Source organism: Fundulus heteroclitus, chromosome 3 (assembly GCF_011125445.2).
Source record: "Fundulus heteroclitus isolate FHET01 chromosome 3, MU-UCD_Fhet_4.1, whole genome shotgun sequence".
Classification (NCBI taxonomy): domain Eukaryota; kingdom Metazoa; phylum Chordata; class Actinopteri; order Cyprinodontiformes; family Fundulidae; genus Fundulus; species Fundulus heteroclitus.
In genome coordinates this window covers 45118249-45141585 of record NC_046363.1, presented here as the reverse complement: position 1 = coordinate 45141585, position 23337 = coordinate 45118249, and the positions used below count along the sequence as shown (strand labels likewise).

At 41.5% G+C, this 23337-nt stretch overlaps 2 protein-coding genes and 1 long non-coding RNA gene across 3 annotated transcripts in view; 1 reads left to right on the top strand and 2 right to left on the bottom strand.

Annotated features, from left to right (window-relative positions):
- Window positions 1-23337, bottom strand: part of LOC105924485 — a 252954-nt gene that overhangs the window by 38360 nt on the left and 191257 nt on the right. The window lies entirely within an intron of this gene.
- LOC118562707 overlaps window positions 1-23337 on the top strand; it is a 275945-nt gene that overhangs the window by 102711 nt on the left and 149897 nt on the right. The gene's annotated exons all lie outside the window — the stretch shown is intronic.
- Window positions 1-23337, bottom strand: part of LOC118562715 — a 53239-nt gene that overhangs the window by 22502 nt on the left and 7400 nt on the right. Inside the window, exon 3 of the long non-coding RNA XR_004930778.1 lies at window positions 22981-23024. This is a non-coding gene — a long non-coding RNA (uncharacterized LOC118562715). The remainder of the gene's footprint in view (window positions 1-22980; window positions 23025-23337) is intronic.

Below are 23337 nucleotides of genomic sequence, written 5' to 3'. Positions count from 1 at the left end.
ATTGTTCTCAAACAGAGGTTCTTCAAATATCCACATCCCTGGTGTTGTATCAGCCGTCCTCTCAAAAGTGAAAATCTTCCAGGCATTTAATACAGATTGGTAAAACGGAGTAAGACCAGCCAAGTCCAAGGATCCTTGTCGTAACAAAAGGAGATGTTTATCATATCCAATACATCCTGCTTTCCTTAAAAGAAGACATGCCGTATCCAACCATGGTAATCCAGTACCATACAACAGTTTCTGCGCAGTTTGAAGCCTGAAAGCTGCAATCCGTGACGTGATGTCTATGAGTCCTTGTCCTCCCTCCTCCACTGGTAAGTACAGGGCAGCAGCTCTCACCCAATGTCGTCCAGACCAGAAAAAATCCACTAGAATCCTTTGGAGACGTATGAGAGATGGCGGCGGTGTTAACACAGCAAACTTATGCCAGAGAGCCGAAGCAACCAAGTTATTAACTACCAGAACCGTTCCCCTGTAAGACAGCTGAGGCAGCAGCCATTTCCATTTGGTTAGTCTGGCACACACTTTCTCCATCACACCCTCCCAATTTTTTTCCAAAAAAATATCTGTCCCTAAAAAAAAACACCCAAAAATTTTAAACCTTGACTAGCCCAAATAATATTACCTGGTAAAATAGGGAGATTATTAATCCATGGGCCAATTTTTAATGCAGAGCTTTTTTCCCAGTTTACCTTAGCTGAAGATGCTTTTTCATAAAGCTCCAAACAGTGTTGAAGACCCGTTACAATCATTCTGATTTCTAATAAAAATGTTTGTCATCAGCATAAGCAGAGACCACTAAACCTGAATGATTAGGGATACCTGGAAGAATAACACCAGTCAAAACAGAGCGCAGTTTATATAAAAAGGGGTTCAATTACAATAGAATACAATTGTCCGGAAATAGGACATCCTTGTCTAAAACCTCTCTGAACCTTAACAGGACAACTTAATCCTCCTCCACTTTTAACAACACAAACTACTTCTCTATACAATAAACCCACTAAAGAAATAAAACCATCACCAAACCCAAAAGCCCTTAATGTAGAAAACAGAAAATAATGATCAACCCTGTCAAAAGCTTTTTCCTGATCCAAGGAGATAATTCCAACATCAATTTCATATAGTTTAGAGATATTTATCAAGTCTCTTAAAAGAAAAAGATTATCCATAATAGATCTGTCAGGTACACAGTAGGATTGATCTTTATGTATAATGGATTCAAGAATGTTCTTCAACCTATTCAAAAGTACTTTAGAAAATAATTTATAATCTACGCAAAGGAGGGAAACAGGTCTCCAGTTTTTCAACAAAGTCAGGTCTCCTTTTTTTGGAAGCAAAGAGAGAACAGCTTTACGGCAGGATGATGGCAAGATGCCAGACGAGGAGCACTCCCGAAGCACCTCCCACAAGTCCTCTCCCAAAAGCCTCCAAAAATGTTTATAAAAATCTGAAGGTTATCCATCCAGACCTGGAGTTTTTCCAGGAGCCATTTGTCCAACAGCGGTGGTCAACTCTTCCAATGAAACTCCAGTATCCAAAATCGCCTGATCTGCCGCAGAAAGTTGAGGAAGACCATCCACCAGATCCTTCATAGAGCTTCTGTTACAGTCCTGCCGCTTGAAAAGATCACTGTAGAAGCCCACAGCCTGCTCCTTCATGGTGTTAGGATCAGTAGTCAAAGTTCCATCTGGAAGCCGAAGGCCAATCAACTGTTTTGTTTGACTGATATTCTTCTCTAAGTTGAAAAAGAAACATGTAGGGGCATCCATATCTTTAATATTGACAAACCTCGACCGAACTAAAGCCCCTTTAGCCCTTTCATGCAAAAACCGACTTAACTGATCTTTCTTTTGTTTAAGCTGTTCATTGTTTGTAACATCTTTGAGCAAATCATTTTCTAATTGTGTTATTTCATTTTCTAAATTCTGAATCACCTTCTTAATTTTAATTGTAGAATGACTAGTGTACTGTTGACAGAATACTCTTATCTGAGCCTTCCCTACCTCCCACCAGTCAGTTAAAGATGTAAAATCTGACTTTCTTACTTTCCATAACTGCCAAAAATTACTAAAACTTTGACAAAAAAACATGTCTTGAAGCAGTTTAATATTGAAATGCCAATACGATTTACATCTAGTAGTGGATGAAAGACACAAATCCATATGAACTAAATGATGGTCAGATGAATCCAATCAGTTACTTCGACTGCAGTCATGTCTTGATGACATCAAAAAGCTGGATGACTTTAAATTTCCTGCATTTAAATTCTGACAAGACAGAAGTTGTAATCTTTGGGCCAGAGTCTTCAAAAAATAAAGTTCTTAATCAATCCCTTAATCTGGATGGCATTAACTTGGCCTCTGGTAATAAAGTTAAAAATCTTGGTGTTGTTTTCGACCAAGACATGTCATTTAAATCTCATATTAAACAGGTTTCCAGAGTTTCCTTTTTTCACCTCCGGAATATCGCCAAAATTAGAAACATTCTGTCCAGGAGTGATGCTGAAAAACTAGTCCATGCATTTGTTACTTCAAGGCTGGACTATTGTAATTCTTTACTATCAGGAAGTCCACAAAATGCAGTTCGAAGTCTTCAGCTGATTCAAAATGCTGCGGCAAGAGTTCTGATGAAAATCAACAAGAGGGATCATATTTCTCCTGTTTTAGCTTCCCTTCATTGGCTTCCTGTTAAATCAAGAATAGAATTTAAAATTCTCCTTCTAACGTATAAAGCCCTTAATAATCAAGCTCCATCATATATCAGAGCTCTGATTACCCCCGTATGTTCCTAACAGAGCACTTCGCTCTCAGACTGCAGGTCTGCTGGTGGTTCCTAGAGTCTCTAAAAGTAGAATGGGAGGCAGATCTTTTAGCTATCAGGCTCCTCTCCTGTGGAACCAACTCCCAGTTTTGGTCCGTGAGTCAGACACCCTATCTATTTTTAAGACTAATGTTAAAACTTTCCTTTTTGACAAAGCTTATAGTTAGAGTGGCTCATACCCTGAGCTATCTCTATAGTTGTGCTGTGATAGGCCTAGGCTGCTGGAGGACATCAGGGTCTAATTTTCTCACTCTACTGATTTCTACTGTTCTTCAGTCTACTGTTCTCCAGTTTTGCATTGTATTACATTGAAATGACTGTCGTCATTTCAGCTTTTAACTTTTGCTCTCTCTCTTTTTCTTCATAGTAGGTACACCTGGTCTGGCGTTCTGTTAACTGTGACATCATCCAGAGAAGACGGCTCACCCGCTACTTCCATCTAATGTAGAACAGATTACTAGATCAATGTGTGCTTCTGTGCTTTTTGTTTCTCTTGTTGTGTCTCTGTTCTGTCTTCTGTAACCCCCAGTCGGTCGAGGCAGATGACCGTTCATACTGAGCCCGGTTCTGCCGGAGGTTTTTCCTTCCCGTTAATGGGTGGTTTTTCTTCCCACTGTCGCTTCATGCTTGCTCAGTATGAGGGATTGCAGCAAAGCCATGTACAATGCAGATGACTCTTCCCCAGGAGTGAATGCTGCTTGTCGGGACTTGATGCAATCAACTGGTTTCCTTATATAGGACATTTTTGACCAATCTGTATAATCTGACCCAATCTGTATAATATGATTGAACTTGACTTTGTAAAGTGCCTTGAGATGACATGTTTCATGATTTGGCGCTATATAAATAAAATTGAATTGAAAATTGAATTGAATAGAAAATCCAACAGGAGAAATTCGGCAGTTGGATAGTCTATTTCTATGAATACCAGAAATATAAAATCTATCCAATCTAGCCCCACTAACTGTTCCATCTTTCATTTTTATCCATGTGTACTGTTTATCTTGGGGGTGCTGATTCTTCCAAGCATCAACCAAATTCAACTCTGATATTAACTGAGACAGCTTAAAAGATGATGGATGATGAGGTTTCTTCCCCTGTTCTATCGGTAGTGAAATTAGTAGTGCAGTTCCAATCCCCACCCATCACAACACACTCATTTTGGGTAAACTGCTGCAAAAAACGGTGTATTTTCTCAAATGTCTTAATCCTGCCCTCCCCTTGATTTTGTGCATACACATTAATAAAACAAAAAGAAAAACTTTCTATTTCTGCTCTAATCACCAGGACCCTGCCCGGGACTAACTCAGTGCGTGATATTATATTAGCAAACCAATTCTGGTGAAAATAAAATCGCTACAACCAGCAGACGACCTGGTCCCATGAGACAAAAAATAATTCCCTTTCCAACTGATACCCCATTCTATCTCATTTTCATGATCTGTATGTGTCTCCTGTAAGAACATAACATCTAACTTCTTTTGAATGATCATCTCCAAACTGACTGTCTTTTTATGTGGATCTCTCCCACCATTGATGTTTAAAGATCCCACTCTGATATTACGCATACAAGTGAAAAGGAAAGGAAAGATAGACAAGAACAGTAAAGAAAAGACCACCCAGTGTTCCATAATCATAACCTTATTTCTGAATTTTTAACCGTTTTGAACCCTTTCCCTTTATTTACCAATGATTGTCTCCGGACATTTGTCATATGCTTTTTTAAACGGAAATCGCTTCTTTTCATCAAGCATTTCAAAACCAACTATTTTCTGCACCATTCGTGCACTCTTAATAAATTTTTCCACATCAGGAAAATAATCAGTAAATTTAACATGTTTTCCAAATGTTTCATCAAGGAAAACATTGATTTCTTCTAAAGTATACAAATCGCCACTGGATGTTTGGGAATTCTGCGATTGAAACGGTGTCTGAATCACTGTCATACTCCATATCACCTACCTGTGCAGCGTCAGCTGTAGACTGGGCCGCCACCCCCTCACCTGCGGGCTGCAGCGCAGCCTCAGCAGAACCAGAGACAGAGTTAGCCGTCTGTTCTGTTTCCGAGTCAAGATGACCACAGTTAGAGGACTCTTTCGGAGCATTAGTTCCAGGTTTCTCCATGTCATCCCTTATTGACTGTCCGGCCATAGCACTGCTTCCCTCACCAGCGTCAGAGACAGGTGATGTGGGAAACGCCCCCTCCTCTGCAGCCGGAGGAATATCAGCATTCTGCGATGCCTCATCATTTATACTTGTTTTATCCTGCTCTTTCGGGTTTTTGTGCGGACAAGCGGACCTCTTATGTCCAACATCCCCACATTCAAAACATTTCATGTTTCCGGTGCTTGCGTAAACCATGTAAGAACCTTCTTCATGTTTAACTCTAAAAGACACCTCCAGCGTCTGTGTCGGAGAGTTTAAAAACATAAACACCTGCCTCTGTTTTGAACCCGCTAGCAAGTTTGCCAAAACGCTGGAGTTCTTTCTCCAACAATCCATTCGGAATGAACGGCGGCACTCCCGAAATAATAACCCGGGTAGAGGGCACTGCAAGCGGGGACACCTGCAAATACTCTCCACCTAGTGTCACTCCGCTGACAATCAACTGGGTAACAAAACGCTCCTCTTTCAAAAACACCACAACTCCCTTATTCATTCTTGAAGCGTAACCTAAATTGATGTGACCGACAATGTCTCCAACAGCCAGGAGAACTGTCTCAACTGGGATTGACGGGTCAGGCTGAATTCGAATACCATTTTTTAAAGACAGGGGCGGCACCCCTGAAGACGCCATCCCCGCAAACAAAACGCGCTACGAGCGCTAATGAAATCAGAATAACCCCAATAAGTAGAATCAGTACAAGAAATATTACAAAAATAACGCATAAAAAAGAAAAGATCGGAAAAAACTATTACGGACAACTCTTTCACTCTCTGTCAGACTCACCACATGCAGCCTCACCGTCACCAACACACTCCCAGCATGCAATGCAAAGAAAGAAGAAGAAAGAAAGAAAGAAAGAAAGAAAGAAAGAAAGAAAGAAAGAAAGAAAGAAAGAAAGAAAGAAAGAAAGAAAGAAAGAAAGAAAGAAAGAAAGAAAGAAAGAAAGAAAGAAAGAAAGAAAGAAAGAAAGAAAGAAATTTCTTTGCATGGTTCCCTCAGGAGCCATGCATGGGGCCTGGAGCAGGCCCCGAGCTGAGTGAAAATGAACCCTTCTGAAACTCAGTTCCTCCCTGGCATAGGGAGAAACTGCCAGCCGATTCAAAGATAAGTCTCTCACTTCTGCTTAAAACAGATGCCGAAGTGAAGGAATCCGTCTATGCCAGCTTTGTTTGCTTCCTCAGTGGACCCCTGACGGAGCTGGTTTCCAGGCAGCGCAGAGCTGAAACGCCGGCAGCGAAGCCTTCCCCGCCGAGGAGAAATCTGCTTAAATTGTGACTGCAACCGGGGTCAGAGTCTACCTGGAGGACCAGGCTTTCAACCCAGACCAAGCCGTTAGCCACATGCTGCTGCAAGGCTAACGCTAGCCTGCCATGAAGCAAACCAGCAACTTCCCTCCTTCAACGCTCCTCCTGTAAATGGCCAAAGCTGGACAGAACTGACACGAGACAGAGGTTTGGGCAGCGGACTGAGGGTGAAGAAAAGGTTTATTAGGAAATGTTTTGTAAGCCGTTTGTACACATGGTGCTTTAGAACAAAAGGCTAACAATATAGCATTGTTAGCATTTGGTACCATGTTAGCGCCGAGCGTTCGCTAGCCAACATGCTATTAGCCTTGCTAACATCCGGTTTCGGTCATTTCAAAAGGCGTTCGTTTTAAAGCATAAAGCATGAAGCGTAAAGTTACGCTTTATGCTTTAACTGTGTTATGAGCCTTATTCCCGCATCAATATGGTATATTAATGCCGGTTTTCAAGACAATTTTGATAACTGTAGATTTTAACCAGGTTAGCGACGATTGCTGTAGCGACCCCTAGCAGCCGGAGGTAGAATCGCATAAATCAAGGCAAGCGTTTCTGATTTAAATGATTTTACAGGACAAAACGGTCCTCAGAATATTATTTCAACAAACAATGTTTTGTTTGACTTGGGCTTTGCATTGTGAATGGATTGAAATACATGGCAAATGTTTTAACTCCATTTCATGTTTTTGTTAGTCAGATCTGCAGTGAACAAGGATTCACTGAATTATTCTGATTATGACCAACCACTTTTCTTTTGTCTTTTGTTTGTTTTTGCATGTAAATAGTTCCTTAACTTAGCTTCTTTTTATCTTAATTTTGTTTAGTAGTTTAGTTAAGTTTCACTAGCCTAGTAGAGAGGATTTATTAATCGAAATATTGTGTTAATTCAGGTAAACAGCATTACATAGTGATGTTCTCTGGATGTTTATCTTATTTCTGTTATTAAATTCTTGAACTTGAAAAGATGTTGTCACTCCTTTATTCTATGTGTGTGCAGGTTTTGCTGTTAAAAGATTGCTAGTGCTCGAATTCATCCCTTTCAACCATTGTCTTGATATCAGCTTAAGAGCTGATCATCACCAGACAATACTTAACAGACAGAGTTATTTATGAAACTTTAAATAACTTTAAACAGTGTATAATTGCACAACACCAGCTAAGATGCTTATATGATCCATCTGTAGATAGTGGTTCTTGATGCACTGATCCAGTCTCAGTCTATTCTTTGCAAAGCTCCTTCAAATTCCTGACTGGATTTTGCTAGACAATCCTCTCCAAGGCTGCTGTTCTCCCTGTTGCAGGAGCACCTTTTCCTACAACACTTTTTCCTTCCACTCAACTTTCTATGAATATGCTTGGACGCAGCACCCTGTGAGCATCCGGTTCTTTAGCAATGACCTTCTGTGGCTTCCCCTTGTGGAGGAGATCAGTGCCTGTCTCCTGGACCTCTGTCCAGTCAGCTGTCTTCTCCATCATGGCGTCGCCCTACTGAGCCAGACTGAGAGACCTAACCCTCACAATACTCTAATAATCTGAGACACTGATTTTGGGTTTTCAGTCTCTGTAGCCAGAATGATCAGAATTACAAGAAATAAAGGCTTGAAATGTTTCAGTCTATGTGTGATGAAATTATATATTATATATAATAGGTGAGTTATTTTCTGAAATGAGGGACACTAAATATTAAACTTTTGCACAATATTAAAACTCCTTGAGGAGTATATTTAGTTTTAATGTCAAGGGGTTATGTTAACAGGAAAGAAATATATTTGATAATATTAGCTTCTATTATTAGTTTTGGAACATGTGTTCCTGTATGTGTTCAAGTTTAAGGCCATATAAAACAACCTGCTCTAACACGTTTTGGTCATTTCATATTTTCTCGTCATTTAGTTTTAAACAAAGCAGATTTCACACTATTGTTCTTCATTAAAGGTAAAATCAAAAAGGAAAATGTGTGAAAAACTAAGTTCAGTCCTGCTGCCTCCATATGAATAACTTTCCTTTGTGACAAAGCTTCTAGTCAGAGTGGATCATGTTACTCTGAGCTACCTCTATGCTGCTATAGGCTTAGGCTGCTGGAGGACATCAGGGTCTATTTCTCTCACTCTGCTGAGTTCTACTGTTCTCCAATTTGAATTATTTGTTATTTAATTTTAAACTTTATGTTTTTCTGCTACATCAATATGTCTGGCTGTGTTGCAGTAACAATTGCTGACTTATGCCAAAGAGAGCCCAACAGATTTACTTGCACAAGTGGAGCATTACTGATTTTGCCATAGTGCTCCATTTGATTTATATGCAAAGAAACATAATTTTATTTTAATATTACTGGGACTATTTCAAGATCAATGGGCAAAAAAACTGAAAGGTAAAATGGAGAGGAAGGAAGACAAAGAGATGAGACAAAACATTAAAAGAGAAAATGTGACAAAAATAGAATAGAGGAAAAAGGGAGAACAATATAACATCCTCTGAGTCTGCTTCTACACCTGCAGAGATATATATAAAAAGAATGGAACAACCAACCTATAAAGTATTAAAGGTACAAACAACCAGTGCGTTGATACATCCCTGATAAAGTATTTTTTTTTATTATAAGATGTATAAAGTGACAGCCAAAGCTAATTAAAGGGTCTATCTGTATAGAAGTGAATCCTTAAGCACCTGTGTGTTTGTTAGAGTGTGCTGGTGTATGTAAGGTTTATCCATAAGAAAAATAGATTTTCAATTTCTAGCATTAACCTGGGGAGACCTTCATTGGTCAGAGCCATCTTGGATTTTGATCCTGAAGATGGTTTATTCCTGAGTTTATTTACTGCTCTGGTAAAGTTCAGGAGAAAATCCTGGGAATCCTGTTTTATTTGGTTAAAGTTTTCTACTCTTCCTCACGTTGCCTTCCTGTGACATCATCCAGAGAAGACGGCTCACCCACTACTACCATCTAATGTAGAACAGATTACTGGATCAATGTGTGCTTCTGTGCTTTTTTGTCTCTCTTGTTGTGTCTCTGTTCTGTCTTCTGTAACCCCAGTCGGTCGAGGCAGATGACCGTTCATACTGAGCCCGGTTCTGCCGGAGGTTTTTCCTTCCCGTTAATGGGTGGTTTTTCTTCCCACTGTCGCTTCATGCTTGCTCAGTATGAGGGATTGCAGCAAAGCCATGTACAATGCAGATGACTCTTCCTGTGGCTCTACGGTTCCCCAGGAGTGAATGCTGCTTGTCGGGACTTTGATGCAATCAACTGGTTTCCTTATATAGGACATTTTGACCAATCTGTATAATCTGACCCAATCTGTATAATATGATTGAACTTGACTTTGTAAAGTGCCTTGAGATGACATGTTTCATGATTTGGCGCTATATAAATAAAATTGAATTGAATTGAATTGAAATTCTTTTTGTCTTCATTTTGCTTGGTAGTTTAGTTAAGTTTCACTAGCCTAGTAGAGAGGATTTATTAATCGAAATATTGTGCCAATTCAGGTAAACCGCATTACATAGTGATGTTCTCTGGATGTTCATTAGGCGCCTGCCATAGCATTTGCAATGAGGAGGCAGTGCTGTGCGAAGAACAGCACTGCCTCCAATGCAAATGCATGGAGGCACCTATTACTATGCACCTCTAAACGCGTCTCTTTATTAATTAGGCGCCTGCCTTGCATGTGCAATGTCCAATGCAAATGCATGGGCAGGGCCTATTACTATTCACCTCTAAAGGCGTCTCTTTATTAGGCGCCTGCCATAGCATTTGCAATGAGGAGGCAGTGCTGTGCGAAGCACAGCACTGCCTCCAATGCAAATGCATGGAGGCACCTATTACTATTCACCTCTAAACGGCTTATTTATTATTAGGCGCCTGCCATAGCATTTGCAATGAGGAGGCAGTGCTGTGCGAAGCACAGCACTGCCGAAATCATCGTTTACAATGAAATTCAATGACGGAATTCTCCAACCGCTAGAGTGGCTCCAGTGTCCGAAATTAACTTTGTTATTCACCGGCCAAGTTGGCCGGTAGATGTAAAAATCAACCGGCCAGGCATATTTTTTACCGGCCAAAATATAAATTTTGACCAGACCTCAACTTTTATAAAAATTAAGAGTGAAATTATGTTAATTAATTAGGCTGTACAGTGGCGCAGTGGGTAGCGCTGTTGCCTTGCAGCAAGAAGGTCCTGGGTTCGAGTACACCCTGGGTCTTTCTGCATGGAGTTTGCATGTTCTCCCTGTGCATGCGTGGGTTCTCTCTGGGTACTCCGGCTTCCTCCCACAGTCCAAAAACATGACTGTTAGGTTAATTGGCTTCTCCAAATTGTCCTTAGGTGTGAGTGTGTGCGTGAATGGTTGTTTGTCCTGTTTGTCCCTCTGTGTTGCCCTGCGACAGACTGGCGACCTGTCCAGGGTGAACCCCGCCTCTCGCCCGGTGAACGCTGGAGATAGGCACCAGCAACCCCCGCGACCCCATGAGGGATAAAGCGGTTTGGAAAATGGATGGATGGATTATGTTAATTATGGGGGGTGTGGTTGGGGGCGTGGCTGACTGGAACCTGGAAGAGAAATCTTTGTTTCCTGAATTAAAAATATATATATATTGTAGATGTTGATTATAAAAGACACAATATGAATTATCAGATTCACATCCAGCCGATAAAAAACACTACAGATTATCATTATTCTATCCATGTTGGCCTTATTTGTGAATGAGGCAGAGTTTCATCAAGCCAGTATGGTCAGTGGGGGTTCTAGACCAAATGTAGCAGGGTGGGTCAGGGTGGGGCCAGTGTTTTTTCACAGTGGCACAGAACAAAAGATTTGGGGGGGGACTTAACAGGTCAACATTTCATTGTTTAAAATATTAAGTAAGCCAAAGAGCCAATTGTGGCTCTGGAACTGCAGGTTGCAGACCCCTGATCTTTTCTCAATACAGCGGGAGCTTAACGTGAAACAGCTTGATTTTAATTATTGTTATTTTTTTTATATTTATTTTTTTATTATTTTGTTATTTTATTATTGGGTAAAACCATAAACGAAAAAAATACAACTGATCCAAATGACCAGTCAGTCACGTTATCTTTGTCAGCATTTTATCATCCTAAGAAATGTAACATCATGTTTTTAGTACAGGGGCCATAACAGGGGCCAGGAACAGTTCTATAGGGGCACAGGCCCCTGTTGGCCCCTGTTCAGAACCGCCCCTGTGTATGGTTCAAAATTGTCCCCTCAGCTGCAACACTTAAAGCACTCAGGGTTCACGCTGCGTCTTTACGCTGATCTCGCTGCTGGATTTTACCCTTGTGCGCTGCGCCCCCGATATTACAGGTTACATGTAACGTAATTTTGCGCACCTGAATTCAAGCGCAACGCACCACGCCCACTGAAGCACCGCTGGTTCTGTGTTGTTAAAAACAAAAGAGCATGAAAAACAGTTACTGACTCTCCTACTGACTTTAATTGGGACATTTTGGTACGAGTAGGACATTAAACGTAGCGATTCACGTTTTGAAGGCTGGCCGCTGATAAAAGCACCTTGCTCCGAGAGGGCGGGGGCGGCGCAGTAAGAGCGGCGAAGCACAGAGCCGCAGCGCAGGTAGTTAAAAAAAATCAGAATAAATAAGAACGAAACTTATAAACAGACTAATTGGCGTTTTAGACTGTATCTGGTTAGCAGATCTGTTTTCTGATCCAGCGTTCAGCCATGACTGGTTCTGAATGTGAAAGAAGCTGAACCAGCACCGCAGAAGGCGGGTCTAGACTGAGCTCTGGATGGACAGAGCTGTGAACGGATCGTATGGGTTTTGTTATTTTTATGTTACTTTTATTTTATTTGGTACAAACATTTACTCGCCATGTGGCAGCTAGCCCTCTGAAATTCACTCGCCAAACGGGAAATTTACTCGCATTTGGCGACTGGCGAGTGTTAATTTCGGACCCTGAGTGGCTCACTCTAGCTTTTTTAAAGATTTCAAAACTCCAAACAACTTGACCTTACTCGCTCAATTTTCACTCTACGTAGACGAATTATACATCAAAACGTAGGTATTTTTGTCAGGATTGGGGAAATGTAACCCTCATTGGTGTGGCGTTTATAGATTTTTCGCAAATCACCTCAGACCGACACAAACCCGAAACCTCCCCCATTCATTTCCTATGGAGCGGTTTTGAAAAATGACGTCTGAAAATCCAAAACATCACATGTTTTTGCATCGTGGCTACTCCTAAACCGTTTTATGTACAGACATGAGACTTTCACACATGAATGTCCCAACCCTTCTGGCGCTCACAAAAAAGGAATTTTGTGGATAACTGTTACGGTTTTTCCTCAGGAACAATTTGTTCGGGAGTAGCGAATGTGCAAAATCCTAAAAACGCTTTGGAGCTGCATTTTCCAACATCATCCACTTTTTTACATCGTCGCTGTGCCTACACCGATTCTTGTACAAACATAAAAATGTGCACCATAGTCCTCAAAAGCCTGCTGATACTCACAGTGAAATAATTATTTTGATATCTCTTATACTTTTTGAGCTACAGCGATTTGTTCGGGACCGTTTTTAGAGGATTTCTGAAAATCCATAAAAGTCGCCTTTATATCATAATTTTTTACGCCTTTATTAAACTTTTTCCAGCAAAAAACAATAGCTTTTCCTCTTCCCCTATCCGTTACGAACTAAACACAGAAAAAATTACGTCTCTACCATTTATGGATCAGGAGATATGGAGCGTTGTTCGAGGCAAAGTTCTCCATTATAATCCAATAGCAGCCTCAGACACAAAGTGTCTGCACTTCAGTAGGCTGGCCCGCTGCAGCTGTGTGAGTGAGTTTCCATGACGACGGAACTCTGAGGGCCAGAGGGAGACGCTCCATTGAGATAGAATGGCAACTTTCGACGCCCGCTGCAGCGGCTGTGATTAATGTAGAAATCTGAAATTCGCACAGTCACTTCCTCTTAACATTTTAAAATTTTCATGTGACTTTCAGCCATGTGTCAGTTTTCTGTGCCATTTTGGATTTTACATGCTTTCCTATTGGGCCTTTGCTTCCAACAGGACCTGGCATGATGCCCAGACACGACCCAATTGGCCAATACAGCACCACCCACATGTGGGAAATGGCACTACACACCATTTTGGTCAAATGTTGAGTTCTGGGCCCAGATGTGGTGAGGCTGAGTTGCTAAAGGAGGCCAATCTGACCCATGAACTTTGGTCACGTTTGGTGACATTAAGTATTGGCACCCCTATTTGAGGCACTTCCCAGTACAGGATTTGGACCAAACTGACAGAGTACAATCACCCGGTCATACTGAACACAACCTTGTTAGCGGCTAACGGTTAGCATGTTGCTAACCGGAAGTACCTCTAGGAAGGTCTCACCAACTTCTGCTTCACAGAGTCTGTACTTCCTTTAGAGAGAAAGCTCCACAAGAAATATGGGCTACGTCACATAAAGCATCTCCAAGTTATGAGGTGTCAAACATCCAATGCTTTTCAATGGGGGACCAAACCCTTTATGATCCAGGAAATGCATGCCTATATATGGCGCTACAGTGTAGCTCAGATGGAAAGTGCAGGCTTTGCATGCAAGAGGTCGTGGGATCGATTCCCGGTGTGGAAGACTTGGAGTTTTGTATTATAATCCCCACATTGTGTATATCAAAACATGTGTGCTGATCACATGAAGTATTTTTTTTGTACCACCCGCCATTTTGAGTTACCATGGCAACATTATAAACTACATATTTTCTCCCTATTTGAGGCACATCCCAGTACAGGATTTTGACCAAACTGACAGAGTACAATCACCCGGTGATACTGAACACAACCATGCTAGCGGCTAACGGTTAGCATGTTGCTAACCAGAAGTAGCTTTAGGAAGGTCCTATCAATTTCTCCTTAGCCAGGGTTCTTCTGCCTTTACAGACAGAGAGAGGGCTGCAGCTGTCAGTGAGTCTCCATGACAACGCTGCTAGCAAGAGGCTCCTAGGAGGTCCATTGACTTAACATGGCACCTTTCGACGGCCGCTGCGGGGGCTGTGAAGACCGTAGGAAGCTGAAATTCGCAGTGTTGCTTCCTGTTGCTATTTCTGACGGTACGGTACGCACCAAGTAGCAGGCGCCTTGCTAAATTTCTTCTTGTTTTTGCATGTAAATAGTTCCTTAACTTAGCTTCTTTTTATCTTAATTTTGTTTAGTAGTTTAGTTAAGTTTCACTAGCCTAGTAGAGAGGATTTATTAATCGAAATATTGTGTTAATTCAGGTAAACAGCATTACATAGTGATGTTCTCTGGATGTTTATCTTATTTCTGTTATTAAATTCTTGAACTTGAAAAGAAGCTGTCACTCCTTTATTCTATGTGTGTGCAGGTTTTGCTGTTAAAAGATCGCTAGTGCTCGAATTCATCCCTTTCAACCGTTGTCTTGATATCAGCTTAAGAGCTGATCATCACCAGACAATACTTAACAGACAGAGAGTTATTTATGAAACATTAAATAACTTTTAACAGTGTATAATTGCACAACACCAGAATTATCAGAAAGGCTTGAAAGGCTTGAAATATTTATGTGTGATGAATTTATATATTATATATAATAGGTGAGTTATTTTCTGAAATGAGGGACACTAAATATTAAACTTTTGCACAATATTCAAACTCCTTGAGGTGTACATTTAGTTATAATGTCAAGGGGTTATGTTAACAGGAAAGAAATATATTTGATAATATTAGCTTCTGTTATTAGTTTAGGAACATGTGTTCCTGTATGTGTTTAAGTTTAAAGCCATACAAAACAACCTGCTCTAACACGTTTTGGTCATTTCATATTTTCTCGTCATTTAGTTTTAAACAAAGCAGATTTCACACTATTGCTCTTCATTAAAGGTAAAATCAAAAAGGAAAATGTGTGAAAAACTAAGTTCAGTCCTGCTGCCTCCATATGAATAACTTTCCTTTGTGACAAAGCTTCTAGTCAGAGTGGCTCATGTTACCCTGATCTACCTCTATAGTTATGCTGCTATAGGCTTAGGCTGCTGGAGGACACCAGGGTCTATTTATCTCACTCTGCTGAGTTCTACTGTTCTCCAATTTGCATTATTTGTTATTTAATTTTAAACTTTATGTTTTTCTGCTACATCAATATGTCTGGCTGTGTTGCGGTAACAATTGCTGACTTATGCCAAAGAGAGCCCAACAGATTTACTTGCACAAGTGGAGCATTACTGATTTTGCCATAGTGCTCCATCTGATTTATATGCAAAGAAACATTATTTTATTTTAATATTACTGGGACTATTTCAAGATCAATGGGCCAAAAACTGAAAGGTAAAATGGAGAGGAAGGAAGACAAAGAGATGAGACAAAACATTAAAAGAGAAAAATGTGACAAAAATAGAATAGAGGAAAAAGGGAGAACAATATAACATCCTCTGAGTCTGCTTCTACACCTGCAGAGATATATATATAAAAAGAATGGAACAACCAACCTATAAAGTATTACAGGTACAAACAACCAGTGCGTTGATACATCACTGATAAAGTATTTTTTTTATTATAAGATGTATAAAGTGACAGCCAAAGCTAATTAAAGGGTCTATCTGTATAGAAGTGAATCCTTAAGCACCTGTGTGTTTGTTAGAGTGTGCTGGTGTATGTTAACCTGACAACAGCCAGCTGCATGTATCGCTCCGCCTAGCTCCACTCACATACATCTGGGACCTCTCCATAGGAATTGCCTTTACTGAAGGCTGGGCCTTATCAAAACTCCTTGCATATGATTGGATAAGCCACTTGTCTGTCATCTTTATCGACGTGCTATTTCAACCACTCACACCGAAGCCAACCCGTGACGCTGATGAGACCGACGCCGGAAATTTTTATTTTTTTTTTATTTTTTTTATGTGTTTGCGGCTCTAGTGCAGGGTTTCCCGCAGCGCTATCTTGGCGAGGCGGCCGCGGAAAACGTGTCGTCCACCCCCCCCCGCTCCGCGAGCCGGTCCGCGGAGAAAAAGTCATCCACCCCACCCCACCCCCCGCTCCGCGAGTCGGTCCGCCTCGCATAAGCAAATTCCTGCGGGAAACACTGTAGTGGCAAGCGTTTTATTGACAGTGAGCTGACAGGAAGAGGGGGGAAGACAGGCGGGTCGGAGTCGATTCCGGGCCGACCGCGTCGAGGACTAAAGGCCTCCCAATATGGTTAGCGCTAACCGCTAACCGCTCCGGGGCGCGTCCGCGTTGCGCGGACGCGCCCCGGAAAACAAAACTTGCCAAATCCGGTCGGGAGAAGGGCGAAACCATGGTTTCCACCAACAAAAGCCTTCAGAGCCGTTCTCTGATGTTCTTTTAATGAAACAATATCAGATAGATTGGACAACACGGAAGAAATAGCAGCATCAATGCTAACGCTTGCTTCCTCGATGCGAGCCGCCATTGTTGTTGGAATCTCACGGTGGCTTCTCCACTACGTCACATCCATGAAACACCCGCCCTGCGTCCTGATTGGCCAGACCAAAAATTTGGTTGGGGAAATCACTTTCAATCAGCCGTGTCCCAGATGTATGTGAGTGGAGCTAGGCGGAGCGATACATGCAGCTGGCTGTTGTCAGGTTAGGTGTATGTAAGGTTTATCCATAAGAAAAATAGATTTTCAATTTCTAGCATTAACCTGGGGAGACCTTCATTGGTCAGAGCCATCTTGGATTTTGATCCTGAAGATGGTTTATTCCTGAGTTTATTTACTGCTCTGGTAAAGTTCAGGAGAAAATCCTGGGAATCCTGTTTTATTTGGTTAAAGTTTTCTACTCTTCCTCACGTTGCCTTCCTGCCCACTGTCATTTTTTGGCTGTTTTCCTAAAATGCATCAGTGTGATCTCTAAATGTTTTTGGGCGTTATGTAGATTATACAGCTGAAAGTCTGAGAAAATAAAGATGTGTTGATGTGATCATACTTACTTTGTGGAGCAACAGAGACTGTAGCTCCTCTGAAGAAAAGAGAGAACAACATTTTTAAAGTTGTTAACTTTTAAAACATAATCTTAATTCTTCATAGCGCCAACAACAGTCCAACCTTTTGATCCTAAGATGCTTCCTGTCAGCTTCTGTACCACATCTGTCCTCTTCATGTCCGTCAGAACCTCCCTGGCTACGTCCACAGACTCTTGACCAAGTCTCTGTACCATCTGATCCACAAAGTCTGGTGGATCCAGTCCTCCTCCTTCCAGATCCACCAAACTTCTTCTGAACCAGGGCACAGACTCTTGGCCAAGCCTCTGTACAATCTGATCCACCAAGTCTGGTGGATCCACCAAACTTCTGCTGAGCCAGGAGCTGGACCCCAGCCTGCTGTTTAGGATGTCTGGGATGTCTGGGAGGCCTTTCTGGAAACATGTGAACTGCAGCAACCATTTAAATGTCCTGACATCCCAGGGGTCCAGGTCCCTCAACATCTTCCGGAGAGTACGTTTTAGAGCCACCTTTGCTGTCACCTGAAACATTTAAAAAACTTGTTAAGCAAATAATTTTTTTCTCAGGAGTGATAAGATAACTTTCTGTTTGCATGTTTTTTTTGAATTTCTCTAACAAGAAATAAAGCAGGTAGTAGAAAGTCCCACTTACTCTGTTTAACACGTCTGCTCTCAGATATTCATCAACGGACGCTTTTCCTGACAAAGAAAGCAAAAACATTGTCTTCTGTAGGATTTTAAATAAATTTTCATTACAGAATAATAGAAGAAAATCATGAAACATGAGTTAGAATTATTCAAACAACAGAGTAATAGTGTAGTATTTGATTCAGCTGATCTGAAACAGGTGGAACACCTGGAGTCCCACAGAGGACTGTGGGAAGGAGCGTATCCTCCACCATGGACATGTATACCTCCAGACGCAGGAAACGGTTCTCCAGTATCCTGAAGGACCCCCCCCCCCTTACACACAGTTAGTCCTCCTTCCCTCTCACAGCAGGCTGTGGAGCAGAGCAGGACCACCAGATCCAGGAACAGCCTCTACCTGGAAGCTGAGAGTCTGTTGAAAGCTGGATCTCAGTTTTACAGAATTGCCTCCATTATGTGGCAAAGAGCTCTGAGTTATTCATTATTCCCTTTATGCTGCAAAATCACACAAAATAAGACAATTCCCTCAGAACAGAGAAGCCTGAGGACCAGCTGGTCCTGGGGGAGAGCTTTCAGCCTGGACCTGGTGGTCCAGCCCTGTTTCTGTTGCCTAAATAGGCTCACCCCAAAGGAGCAACAGGGAGCACCACAATGTAGACCCACAGGGATTAATGAGCAGGCTGGGTGCCTTATGAGCCGTGTGGTGAGGGAGGGCAGGGGGCCTGGAGATGGTGATGCATCAAACAGCAGTTCAGCTGTGACAGAACAGGATACAGAGATAACATCTGGGAAATGAATGGCTGGTCAAGGAAACGGCAAAAAGAAACACAGAGGTCCAGGAGAAATGGGAAACTGGTGTTTGACCTCGACCAGATAAACCCAGATGAGTAGTGAAGGTGAACTAGGAACATCTGATGAAGGTGGATAATAACTCAGGTTCTTCAGGATAAGATGTTCTCCCATCCTAAGGAAGGCTGAGGTCCTTTTGCAACGAGCTACAAGAGGAACTCTACGGACGGCTTATTGGTGAAGACAGAATATAGATTTAGATTTGTTTTAATTACCTTTGAGTCCTGAGCTGTTCTCCAGGAGCCTCTGTACCAGATCAATCCTGTTAATGTCCATTAAAATCTCCATGGAAACATCCAGAGGCCGCAGACCAAACGTCTCCATCATCCTATTGACTGTATCTGGGACAGGTCCCAAACTCAAAGGAGAACGGTACGGGTTATAGTCAGAGGGGGATAGGATTGAGTCCAGATACATGTTGTAATCCTCAAACTCCCATTTTTTCAAATCTCTCAGGACGTCTGTGAGAAGCTGTTTAAAAGCTGCCATCAGAGCCACCTGAAACATCAACATATCATTCAGAAATGTTCTGATGGTTTTATACAGATTCTTCTAATTTTATCACTCTGCCACAAAATTCAGCAGATGTTCGAAATTATTTATTTTATTTCAGTTGTATTTTTTCTTTATTTGGCAAATTATAAACAAACTTTAGTCCCTTTTTAAGCTTCAGGATCTCATTATTACTAAAGACATCAACCTAATCGGAGTGAAATGAGAACCCTCACTTTGTGCACGACAGCAGGGTATCGCTCCTCCACTGAGAGTTTCTCTGAGGGAAACAACAAAGAGATTAGTAATTAAAATCAAAATGAGAAGGTTAAATAATATATTAACATGTTTAATCTTTATCCTCTTACTTTCCTGCCTTTTGCTGCACGTTTTAATCCTCTGAAGCAGATCTGGCCTTTTTATCTCCATTAAAAATTTCTTGGTTGTCTCCACAGACTTTAGGCCGGTCTGCTGCACCATTTCAAACACAACAGCCTGCAGGTCTAAAAATCTTTCTCCAATGTGAAGTTGACACTGAAAACGATCCTCAAAGGACAAAGATTTCTGAAAAACCCAGTCGATGAATGAACGCTGCTCTTCTTCATTTAGAGCACCGAGGGTTTCCAACAGTAGCTCTAAAACAGACTCCATGGCTTCTACCTGGTAATAAAAAGGAAATATTTAATGACCATCACGTTTTTTTGCTTAAGTTGCAGGTTTTCACATTTGCTCTTGATTCATTTTTATGCTGATCTCAGATAAGTCTACCCTGAACCTTAACCCTGAACCCTAGGCCTTCCTTATTGAGCCACTGAGAACATCAAGCCAGCTACAAAGACCAAACACCTGGTTCCTCTCCGCTTTGGGATCTTAGGATACAACCAGAATGAAGAGATCTAGATCTGAATCTAACAAGAAGCTACTCCATTGTGTTTTAACCCTAAGGTGGACTTTTTAACAGAATCAAAACCTTAGAAATGTCAGATTCATGGAGCTATCAAATAAAAGAGATAAAAAGAGAAAAATCTGAATTAAAAAAGAGCTAAAAGAAAAAGCTGTTCCCTCTCCCAGCGTGGCAGTAATGATTAGTAAAAGATAAAAATCAATAAAATGCCAATAATATTTATGTCAGGGTATGTGGAGTTTGAACCCGAATTCAGCTGCACATAGAGTTTCGTTTTAAAGAGTTCATTGAAGGTTGTTCTCTCTCTACTGTGCTGCCAGTTAACCTGGCAGCACAGTAGAGAGAGAACATGCAGGCGGGCGTCAACGAGGGGAACTCTGGCAGGCAGACGTGAGAAGCACAAGGCAGGACGAGGTTTGGATGAAGACAATCCGGCGGGGAAGAGCAGACTGAGGGAGGTTTACGTAGAGGTGTTGGCAGGTGTACTGAGTCTGGGATAATTAGGAACGGCAGGTGGAACTAACGAGGAGGTGGAGTGAGAGATGAGCTGCTTGAGAGGTGGAAAGAGCTGGCAAGTTCATGGGGAGACAGGCAGGCTAAAACTGCACCATGACAATTTATATAATTATCTATAAAATTTTCTGTCTGGTGAAGATATCATTTTTTGTTTAAGGACCAGAGGAATAAAATAAGTATATATTTAAAAGTGTACAGCTATTCATCATAATTAAACAAACATAAAGCTCTGAGTAAAATACAGAATTCAATTTCTACTTTTATTGGTCAGGTGAGAGAACCAGTTGTTGCTTCTATTGGGAAGGGTTACGGCGTACTTTCTAAACTATTAAATAAAGCTAATCATTCTAAAGAGAGGTGGATTATTCACCAGCAGAAATCTTATCAAACTGCTGCAAATCTTCCCTGGAAACAGCAACATCAGCTTATACTGACTGTCAAGCAGGATAGTGGAGGAATGGTGATGTGGGGTTGTTGTTCACAGCAATAAGCACCTAGCAGGGATTGAGTTGACAAAGACATCCTCTGGATATCATGCCAGAATTTTCCCATTGTGGGACAATAAAGGTATTTCTTATCTGAATAAAACCGCTAGTCCAAACGGTGAAGCAGTTGATTCACGTCTGTCTAAGTTCCAAGGTTTTGATCAGGAGAACCGAATGAATGAGATCCAGATTTAAGAACCTTCCTCAATAGGGTGGCTGGAGCCAAATTCATGCGATGGTTCTCACCAGTTGAGAACCATCGCATTAGAAGCTGATTCCCATCCCAGCTGTGGACCGTTCCAGTGGTCATGACTTCAGAACCACATGATCCCAAGGTTTCCACACAATAAAACCTCCTTACCATGTTCAGGTCTTAAGATCCTGTTCCCAAGCACCCTAAACAGAATCTGTGATGAGCTGTCCTGCTATAGTCCAACAGGAACTTGCTTTGGGTTTACGAGGACAGCATAACTTTTAAAAGTATGATGGTGAACCTTTTCTCCTGCAACACCCCAATATAAACCTTGGCACAGGTCTTATCAACTAAACTCTCTTGAAGTCCTCATCAATTCTGTAAAAGAAAATATCTGGTCCACAACCAGAACTAAAACCACACTGCTCCTCCAGGACTAATAATTTAATGGTTGAAGCCTCATTTAGAGAACATTTTGCCAATGTGGCTGACAACTTAGATCTCTTGATAGCTTCAGCATGCTCTAAGATCCCTTATCTCAAGAGTTTGGGTCTCCTATCCCAGTCTGTATGGTCTGTAGTGTCGCCATTTTTAATTACAGTAGCCAATGGGGATAAACCTGTTAGCCTATGAGTTTTCCCTATCTGTCTTCTATATTGGACAGTTCTAGCACTTTCCATCTCCCATACAGCTCCGATTCCACTTACCGTAGATCTTCTCCACCTGCCGTCACCAATCAACCTGGACTCAATTCACCTGTCAGTCAACCTACCTAACGACTCCTCAGTCTGCCCTTCCCTGCTGGTTCGTCACCATCCTTCCCACGTCTGCTCACGCCTTTCATCTCACAGCGCCCTTCGTCCCTCGTCGTCTTCCTCACCGCCTTCCTCCGCCTCAAGCCAGCTGCTCTTCCCTTCCTCATGTCTGCTTGCAGTCCTTCAGCTTCACCTGTGTCTGCCTGCCCTCGCCTCTCGCCTACCTGCCGGTGTTCCCTCACGTCTGCCTTCTCCAGCTCTTATCTCCACCTCCTTCAGTCTGGTACAGAACTCTGGTTTTCCTCAGCTGTACTACACAATCTTCAATAAAACTGTTAAAGGTGAAACTCTGTGTGTGTGGCTGAAATCGGGCTCAATAACCAACCCTTGACACTGTAGTGCTAATTTTAGATTGTAAATAAGTGGCTTCTCATTGAGAAACAGGACCAAAATAAATGTAACTCAACGAATTTACTACTGACTTCAAATAAAAAAACAAGGCCAAAGTTGATAATAACAAATTTGATAACTGTGCTAAAAAGAATTTCACACACAGACCATAGCAATTAGCTATTAGCAGTAGCTAATACATGGAAGACATGTTTACATTGTCACATTTGTGATTCTGTAGTAGTTATTATGCTGTTAACAACAAGATAGTTTGTAATTCATTTAGCTCACCACTACTTTAAAGGGTGTAAAACTTACTTCCTGGGGCTTTAAACTGCTTATATGATCTTTTTGCCAGCTTAATGAATGCAGCTTTATTTTGTAATTAAAGAGTAAAATGAACACAATGTGTAATGTAGCATAATTTTCATGCTGAGCACATTTTAAACCTGTAAGCATTTGATGAAAGCTGCTGTGTTTGATGTCACAGATTACTCACTTTGTCGATCAGTCCAGGCCAAAGTTCTTCCAGAGAAAGTTTTTCTGAGGGGAAAAAGATTTGATGATAACTTTGTCAATATGAATGTCTGAACAATATAGTTTCTACAGAAGACTAACCACAGGGACACTAAAGCTTCCAGCTAAAACAAAGGAAGCAGCATTGGAGGTTGAAGCTGCTCCTCTTGGACCATTGAGGCCAGTTGGTGAGAAGGCGTGTCAACAGGGTGTGGGGCTCAACAGAATGTTAAATAACCAATAAGCTGCTGTTTTTACTTTTTAAGGGACCTGTTTTCTTTTAAATGTAAAGTTGAGGCGATGCTTGGAGCCCATTTAGTCAGAAACCCTGATGTTCAGA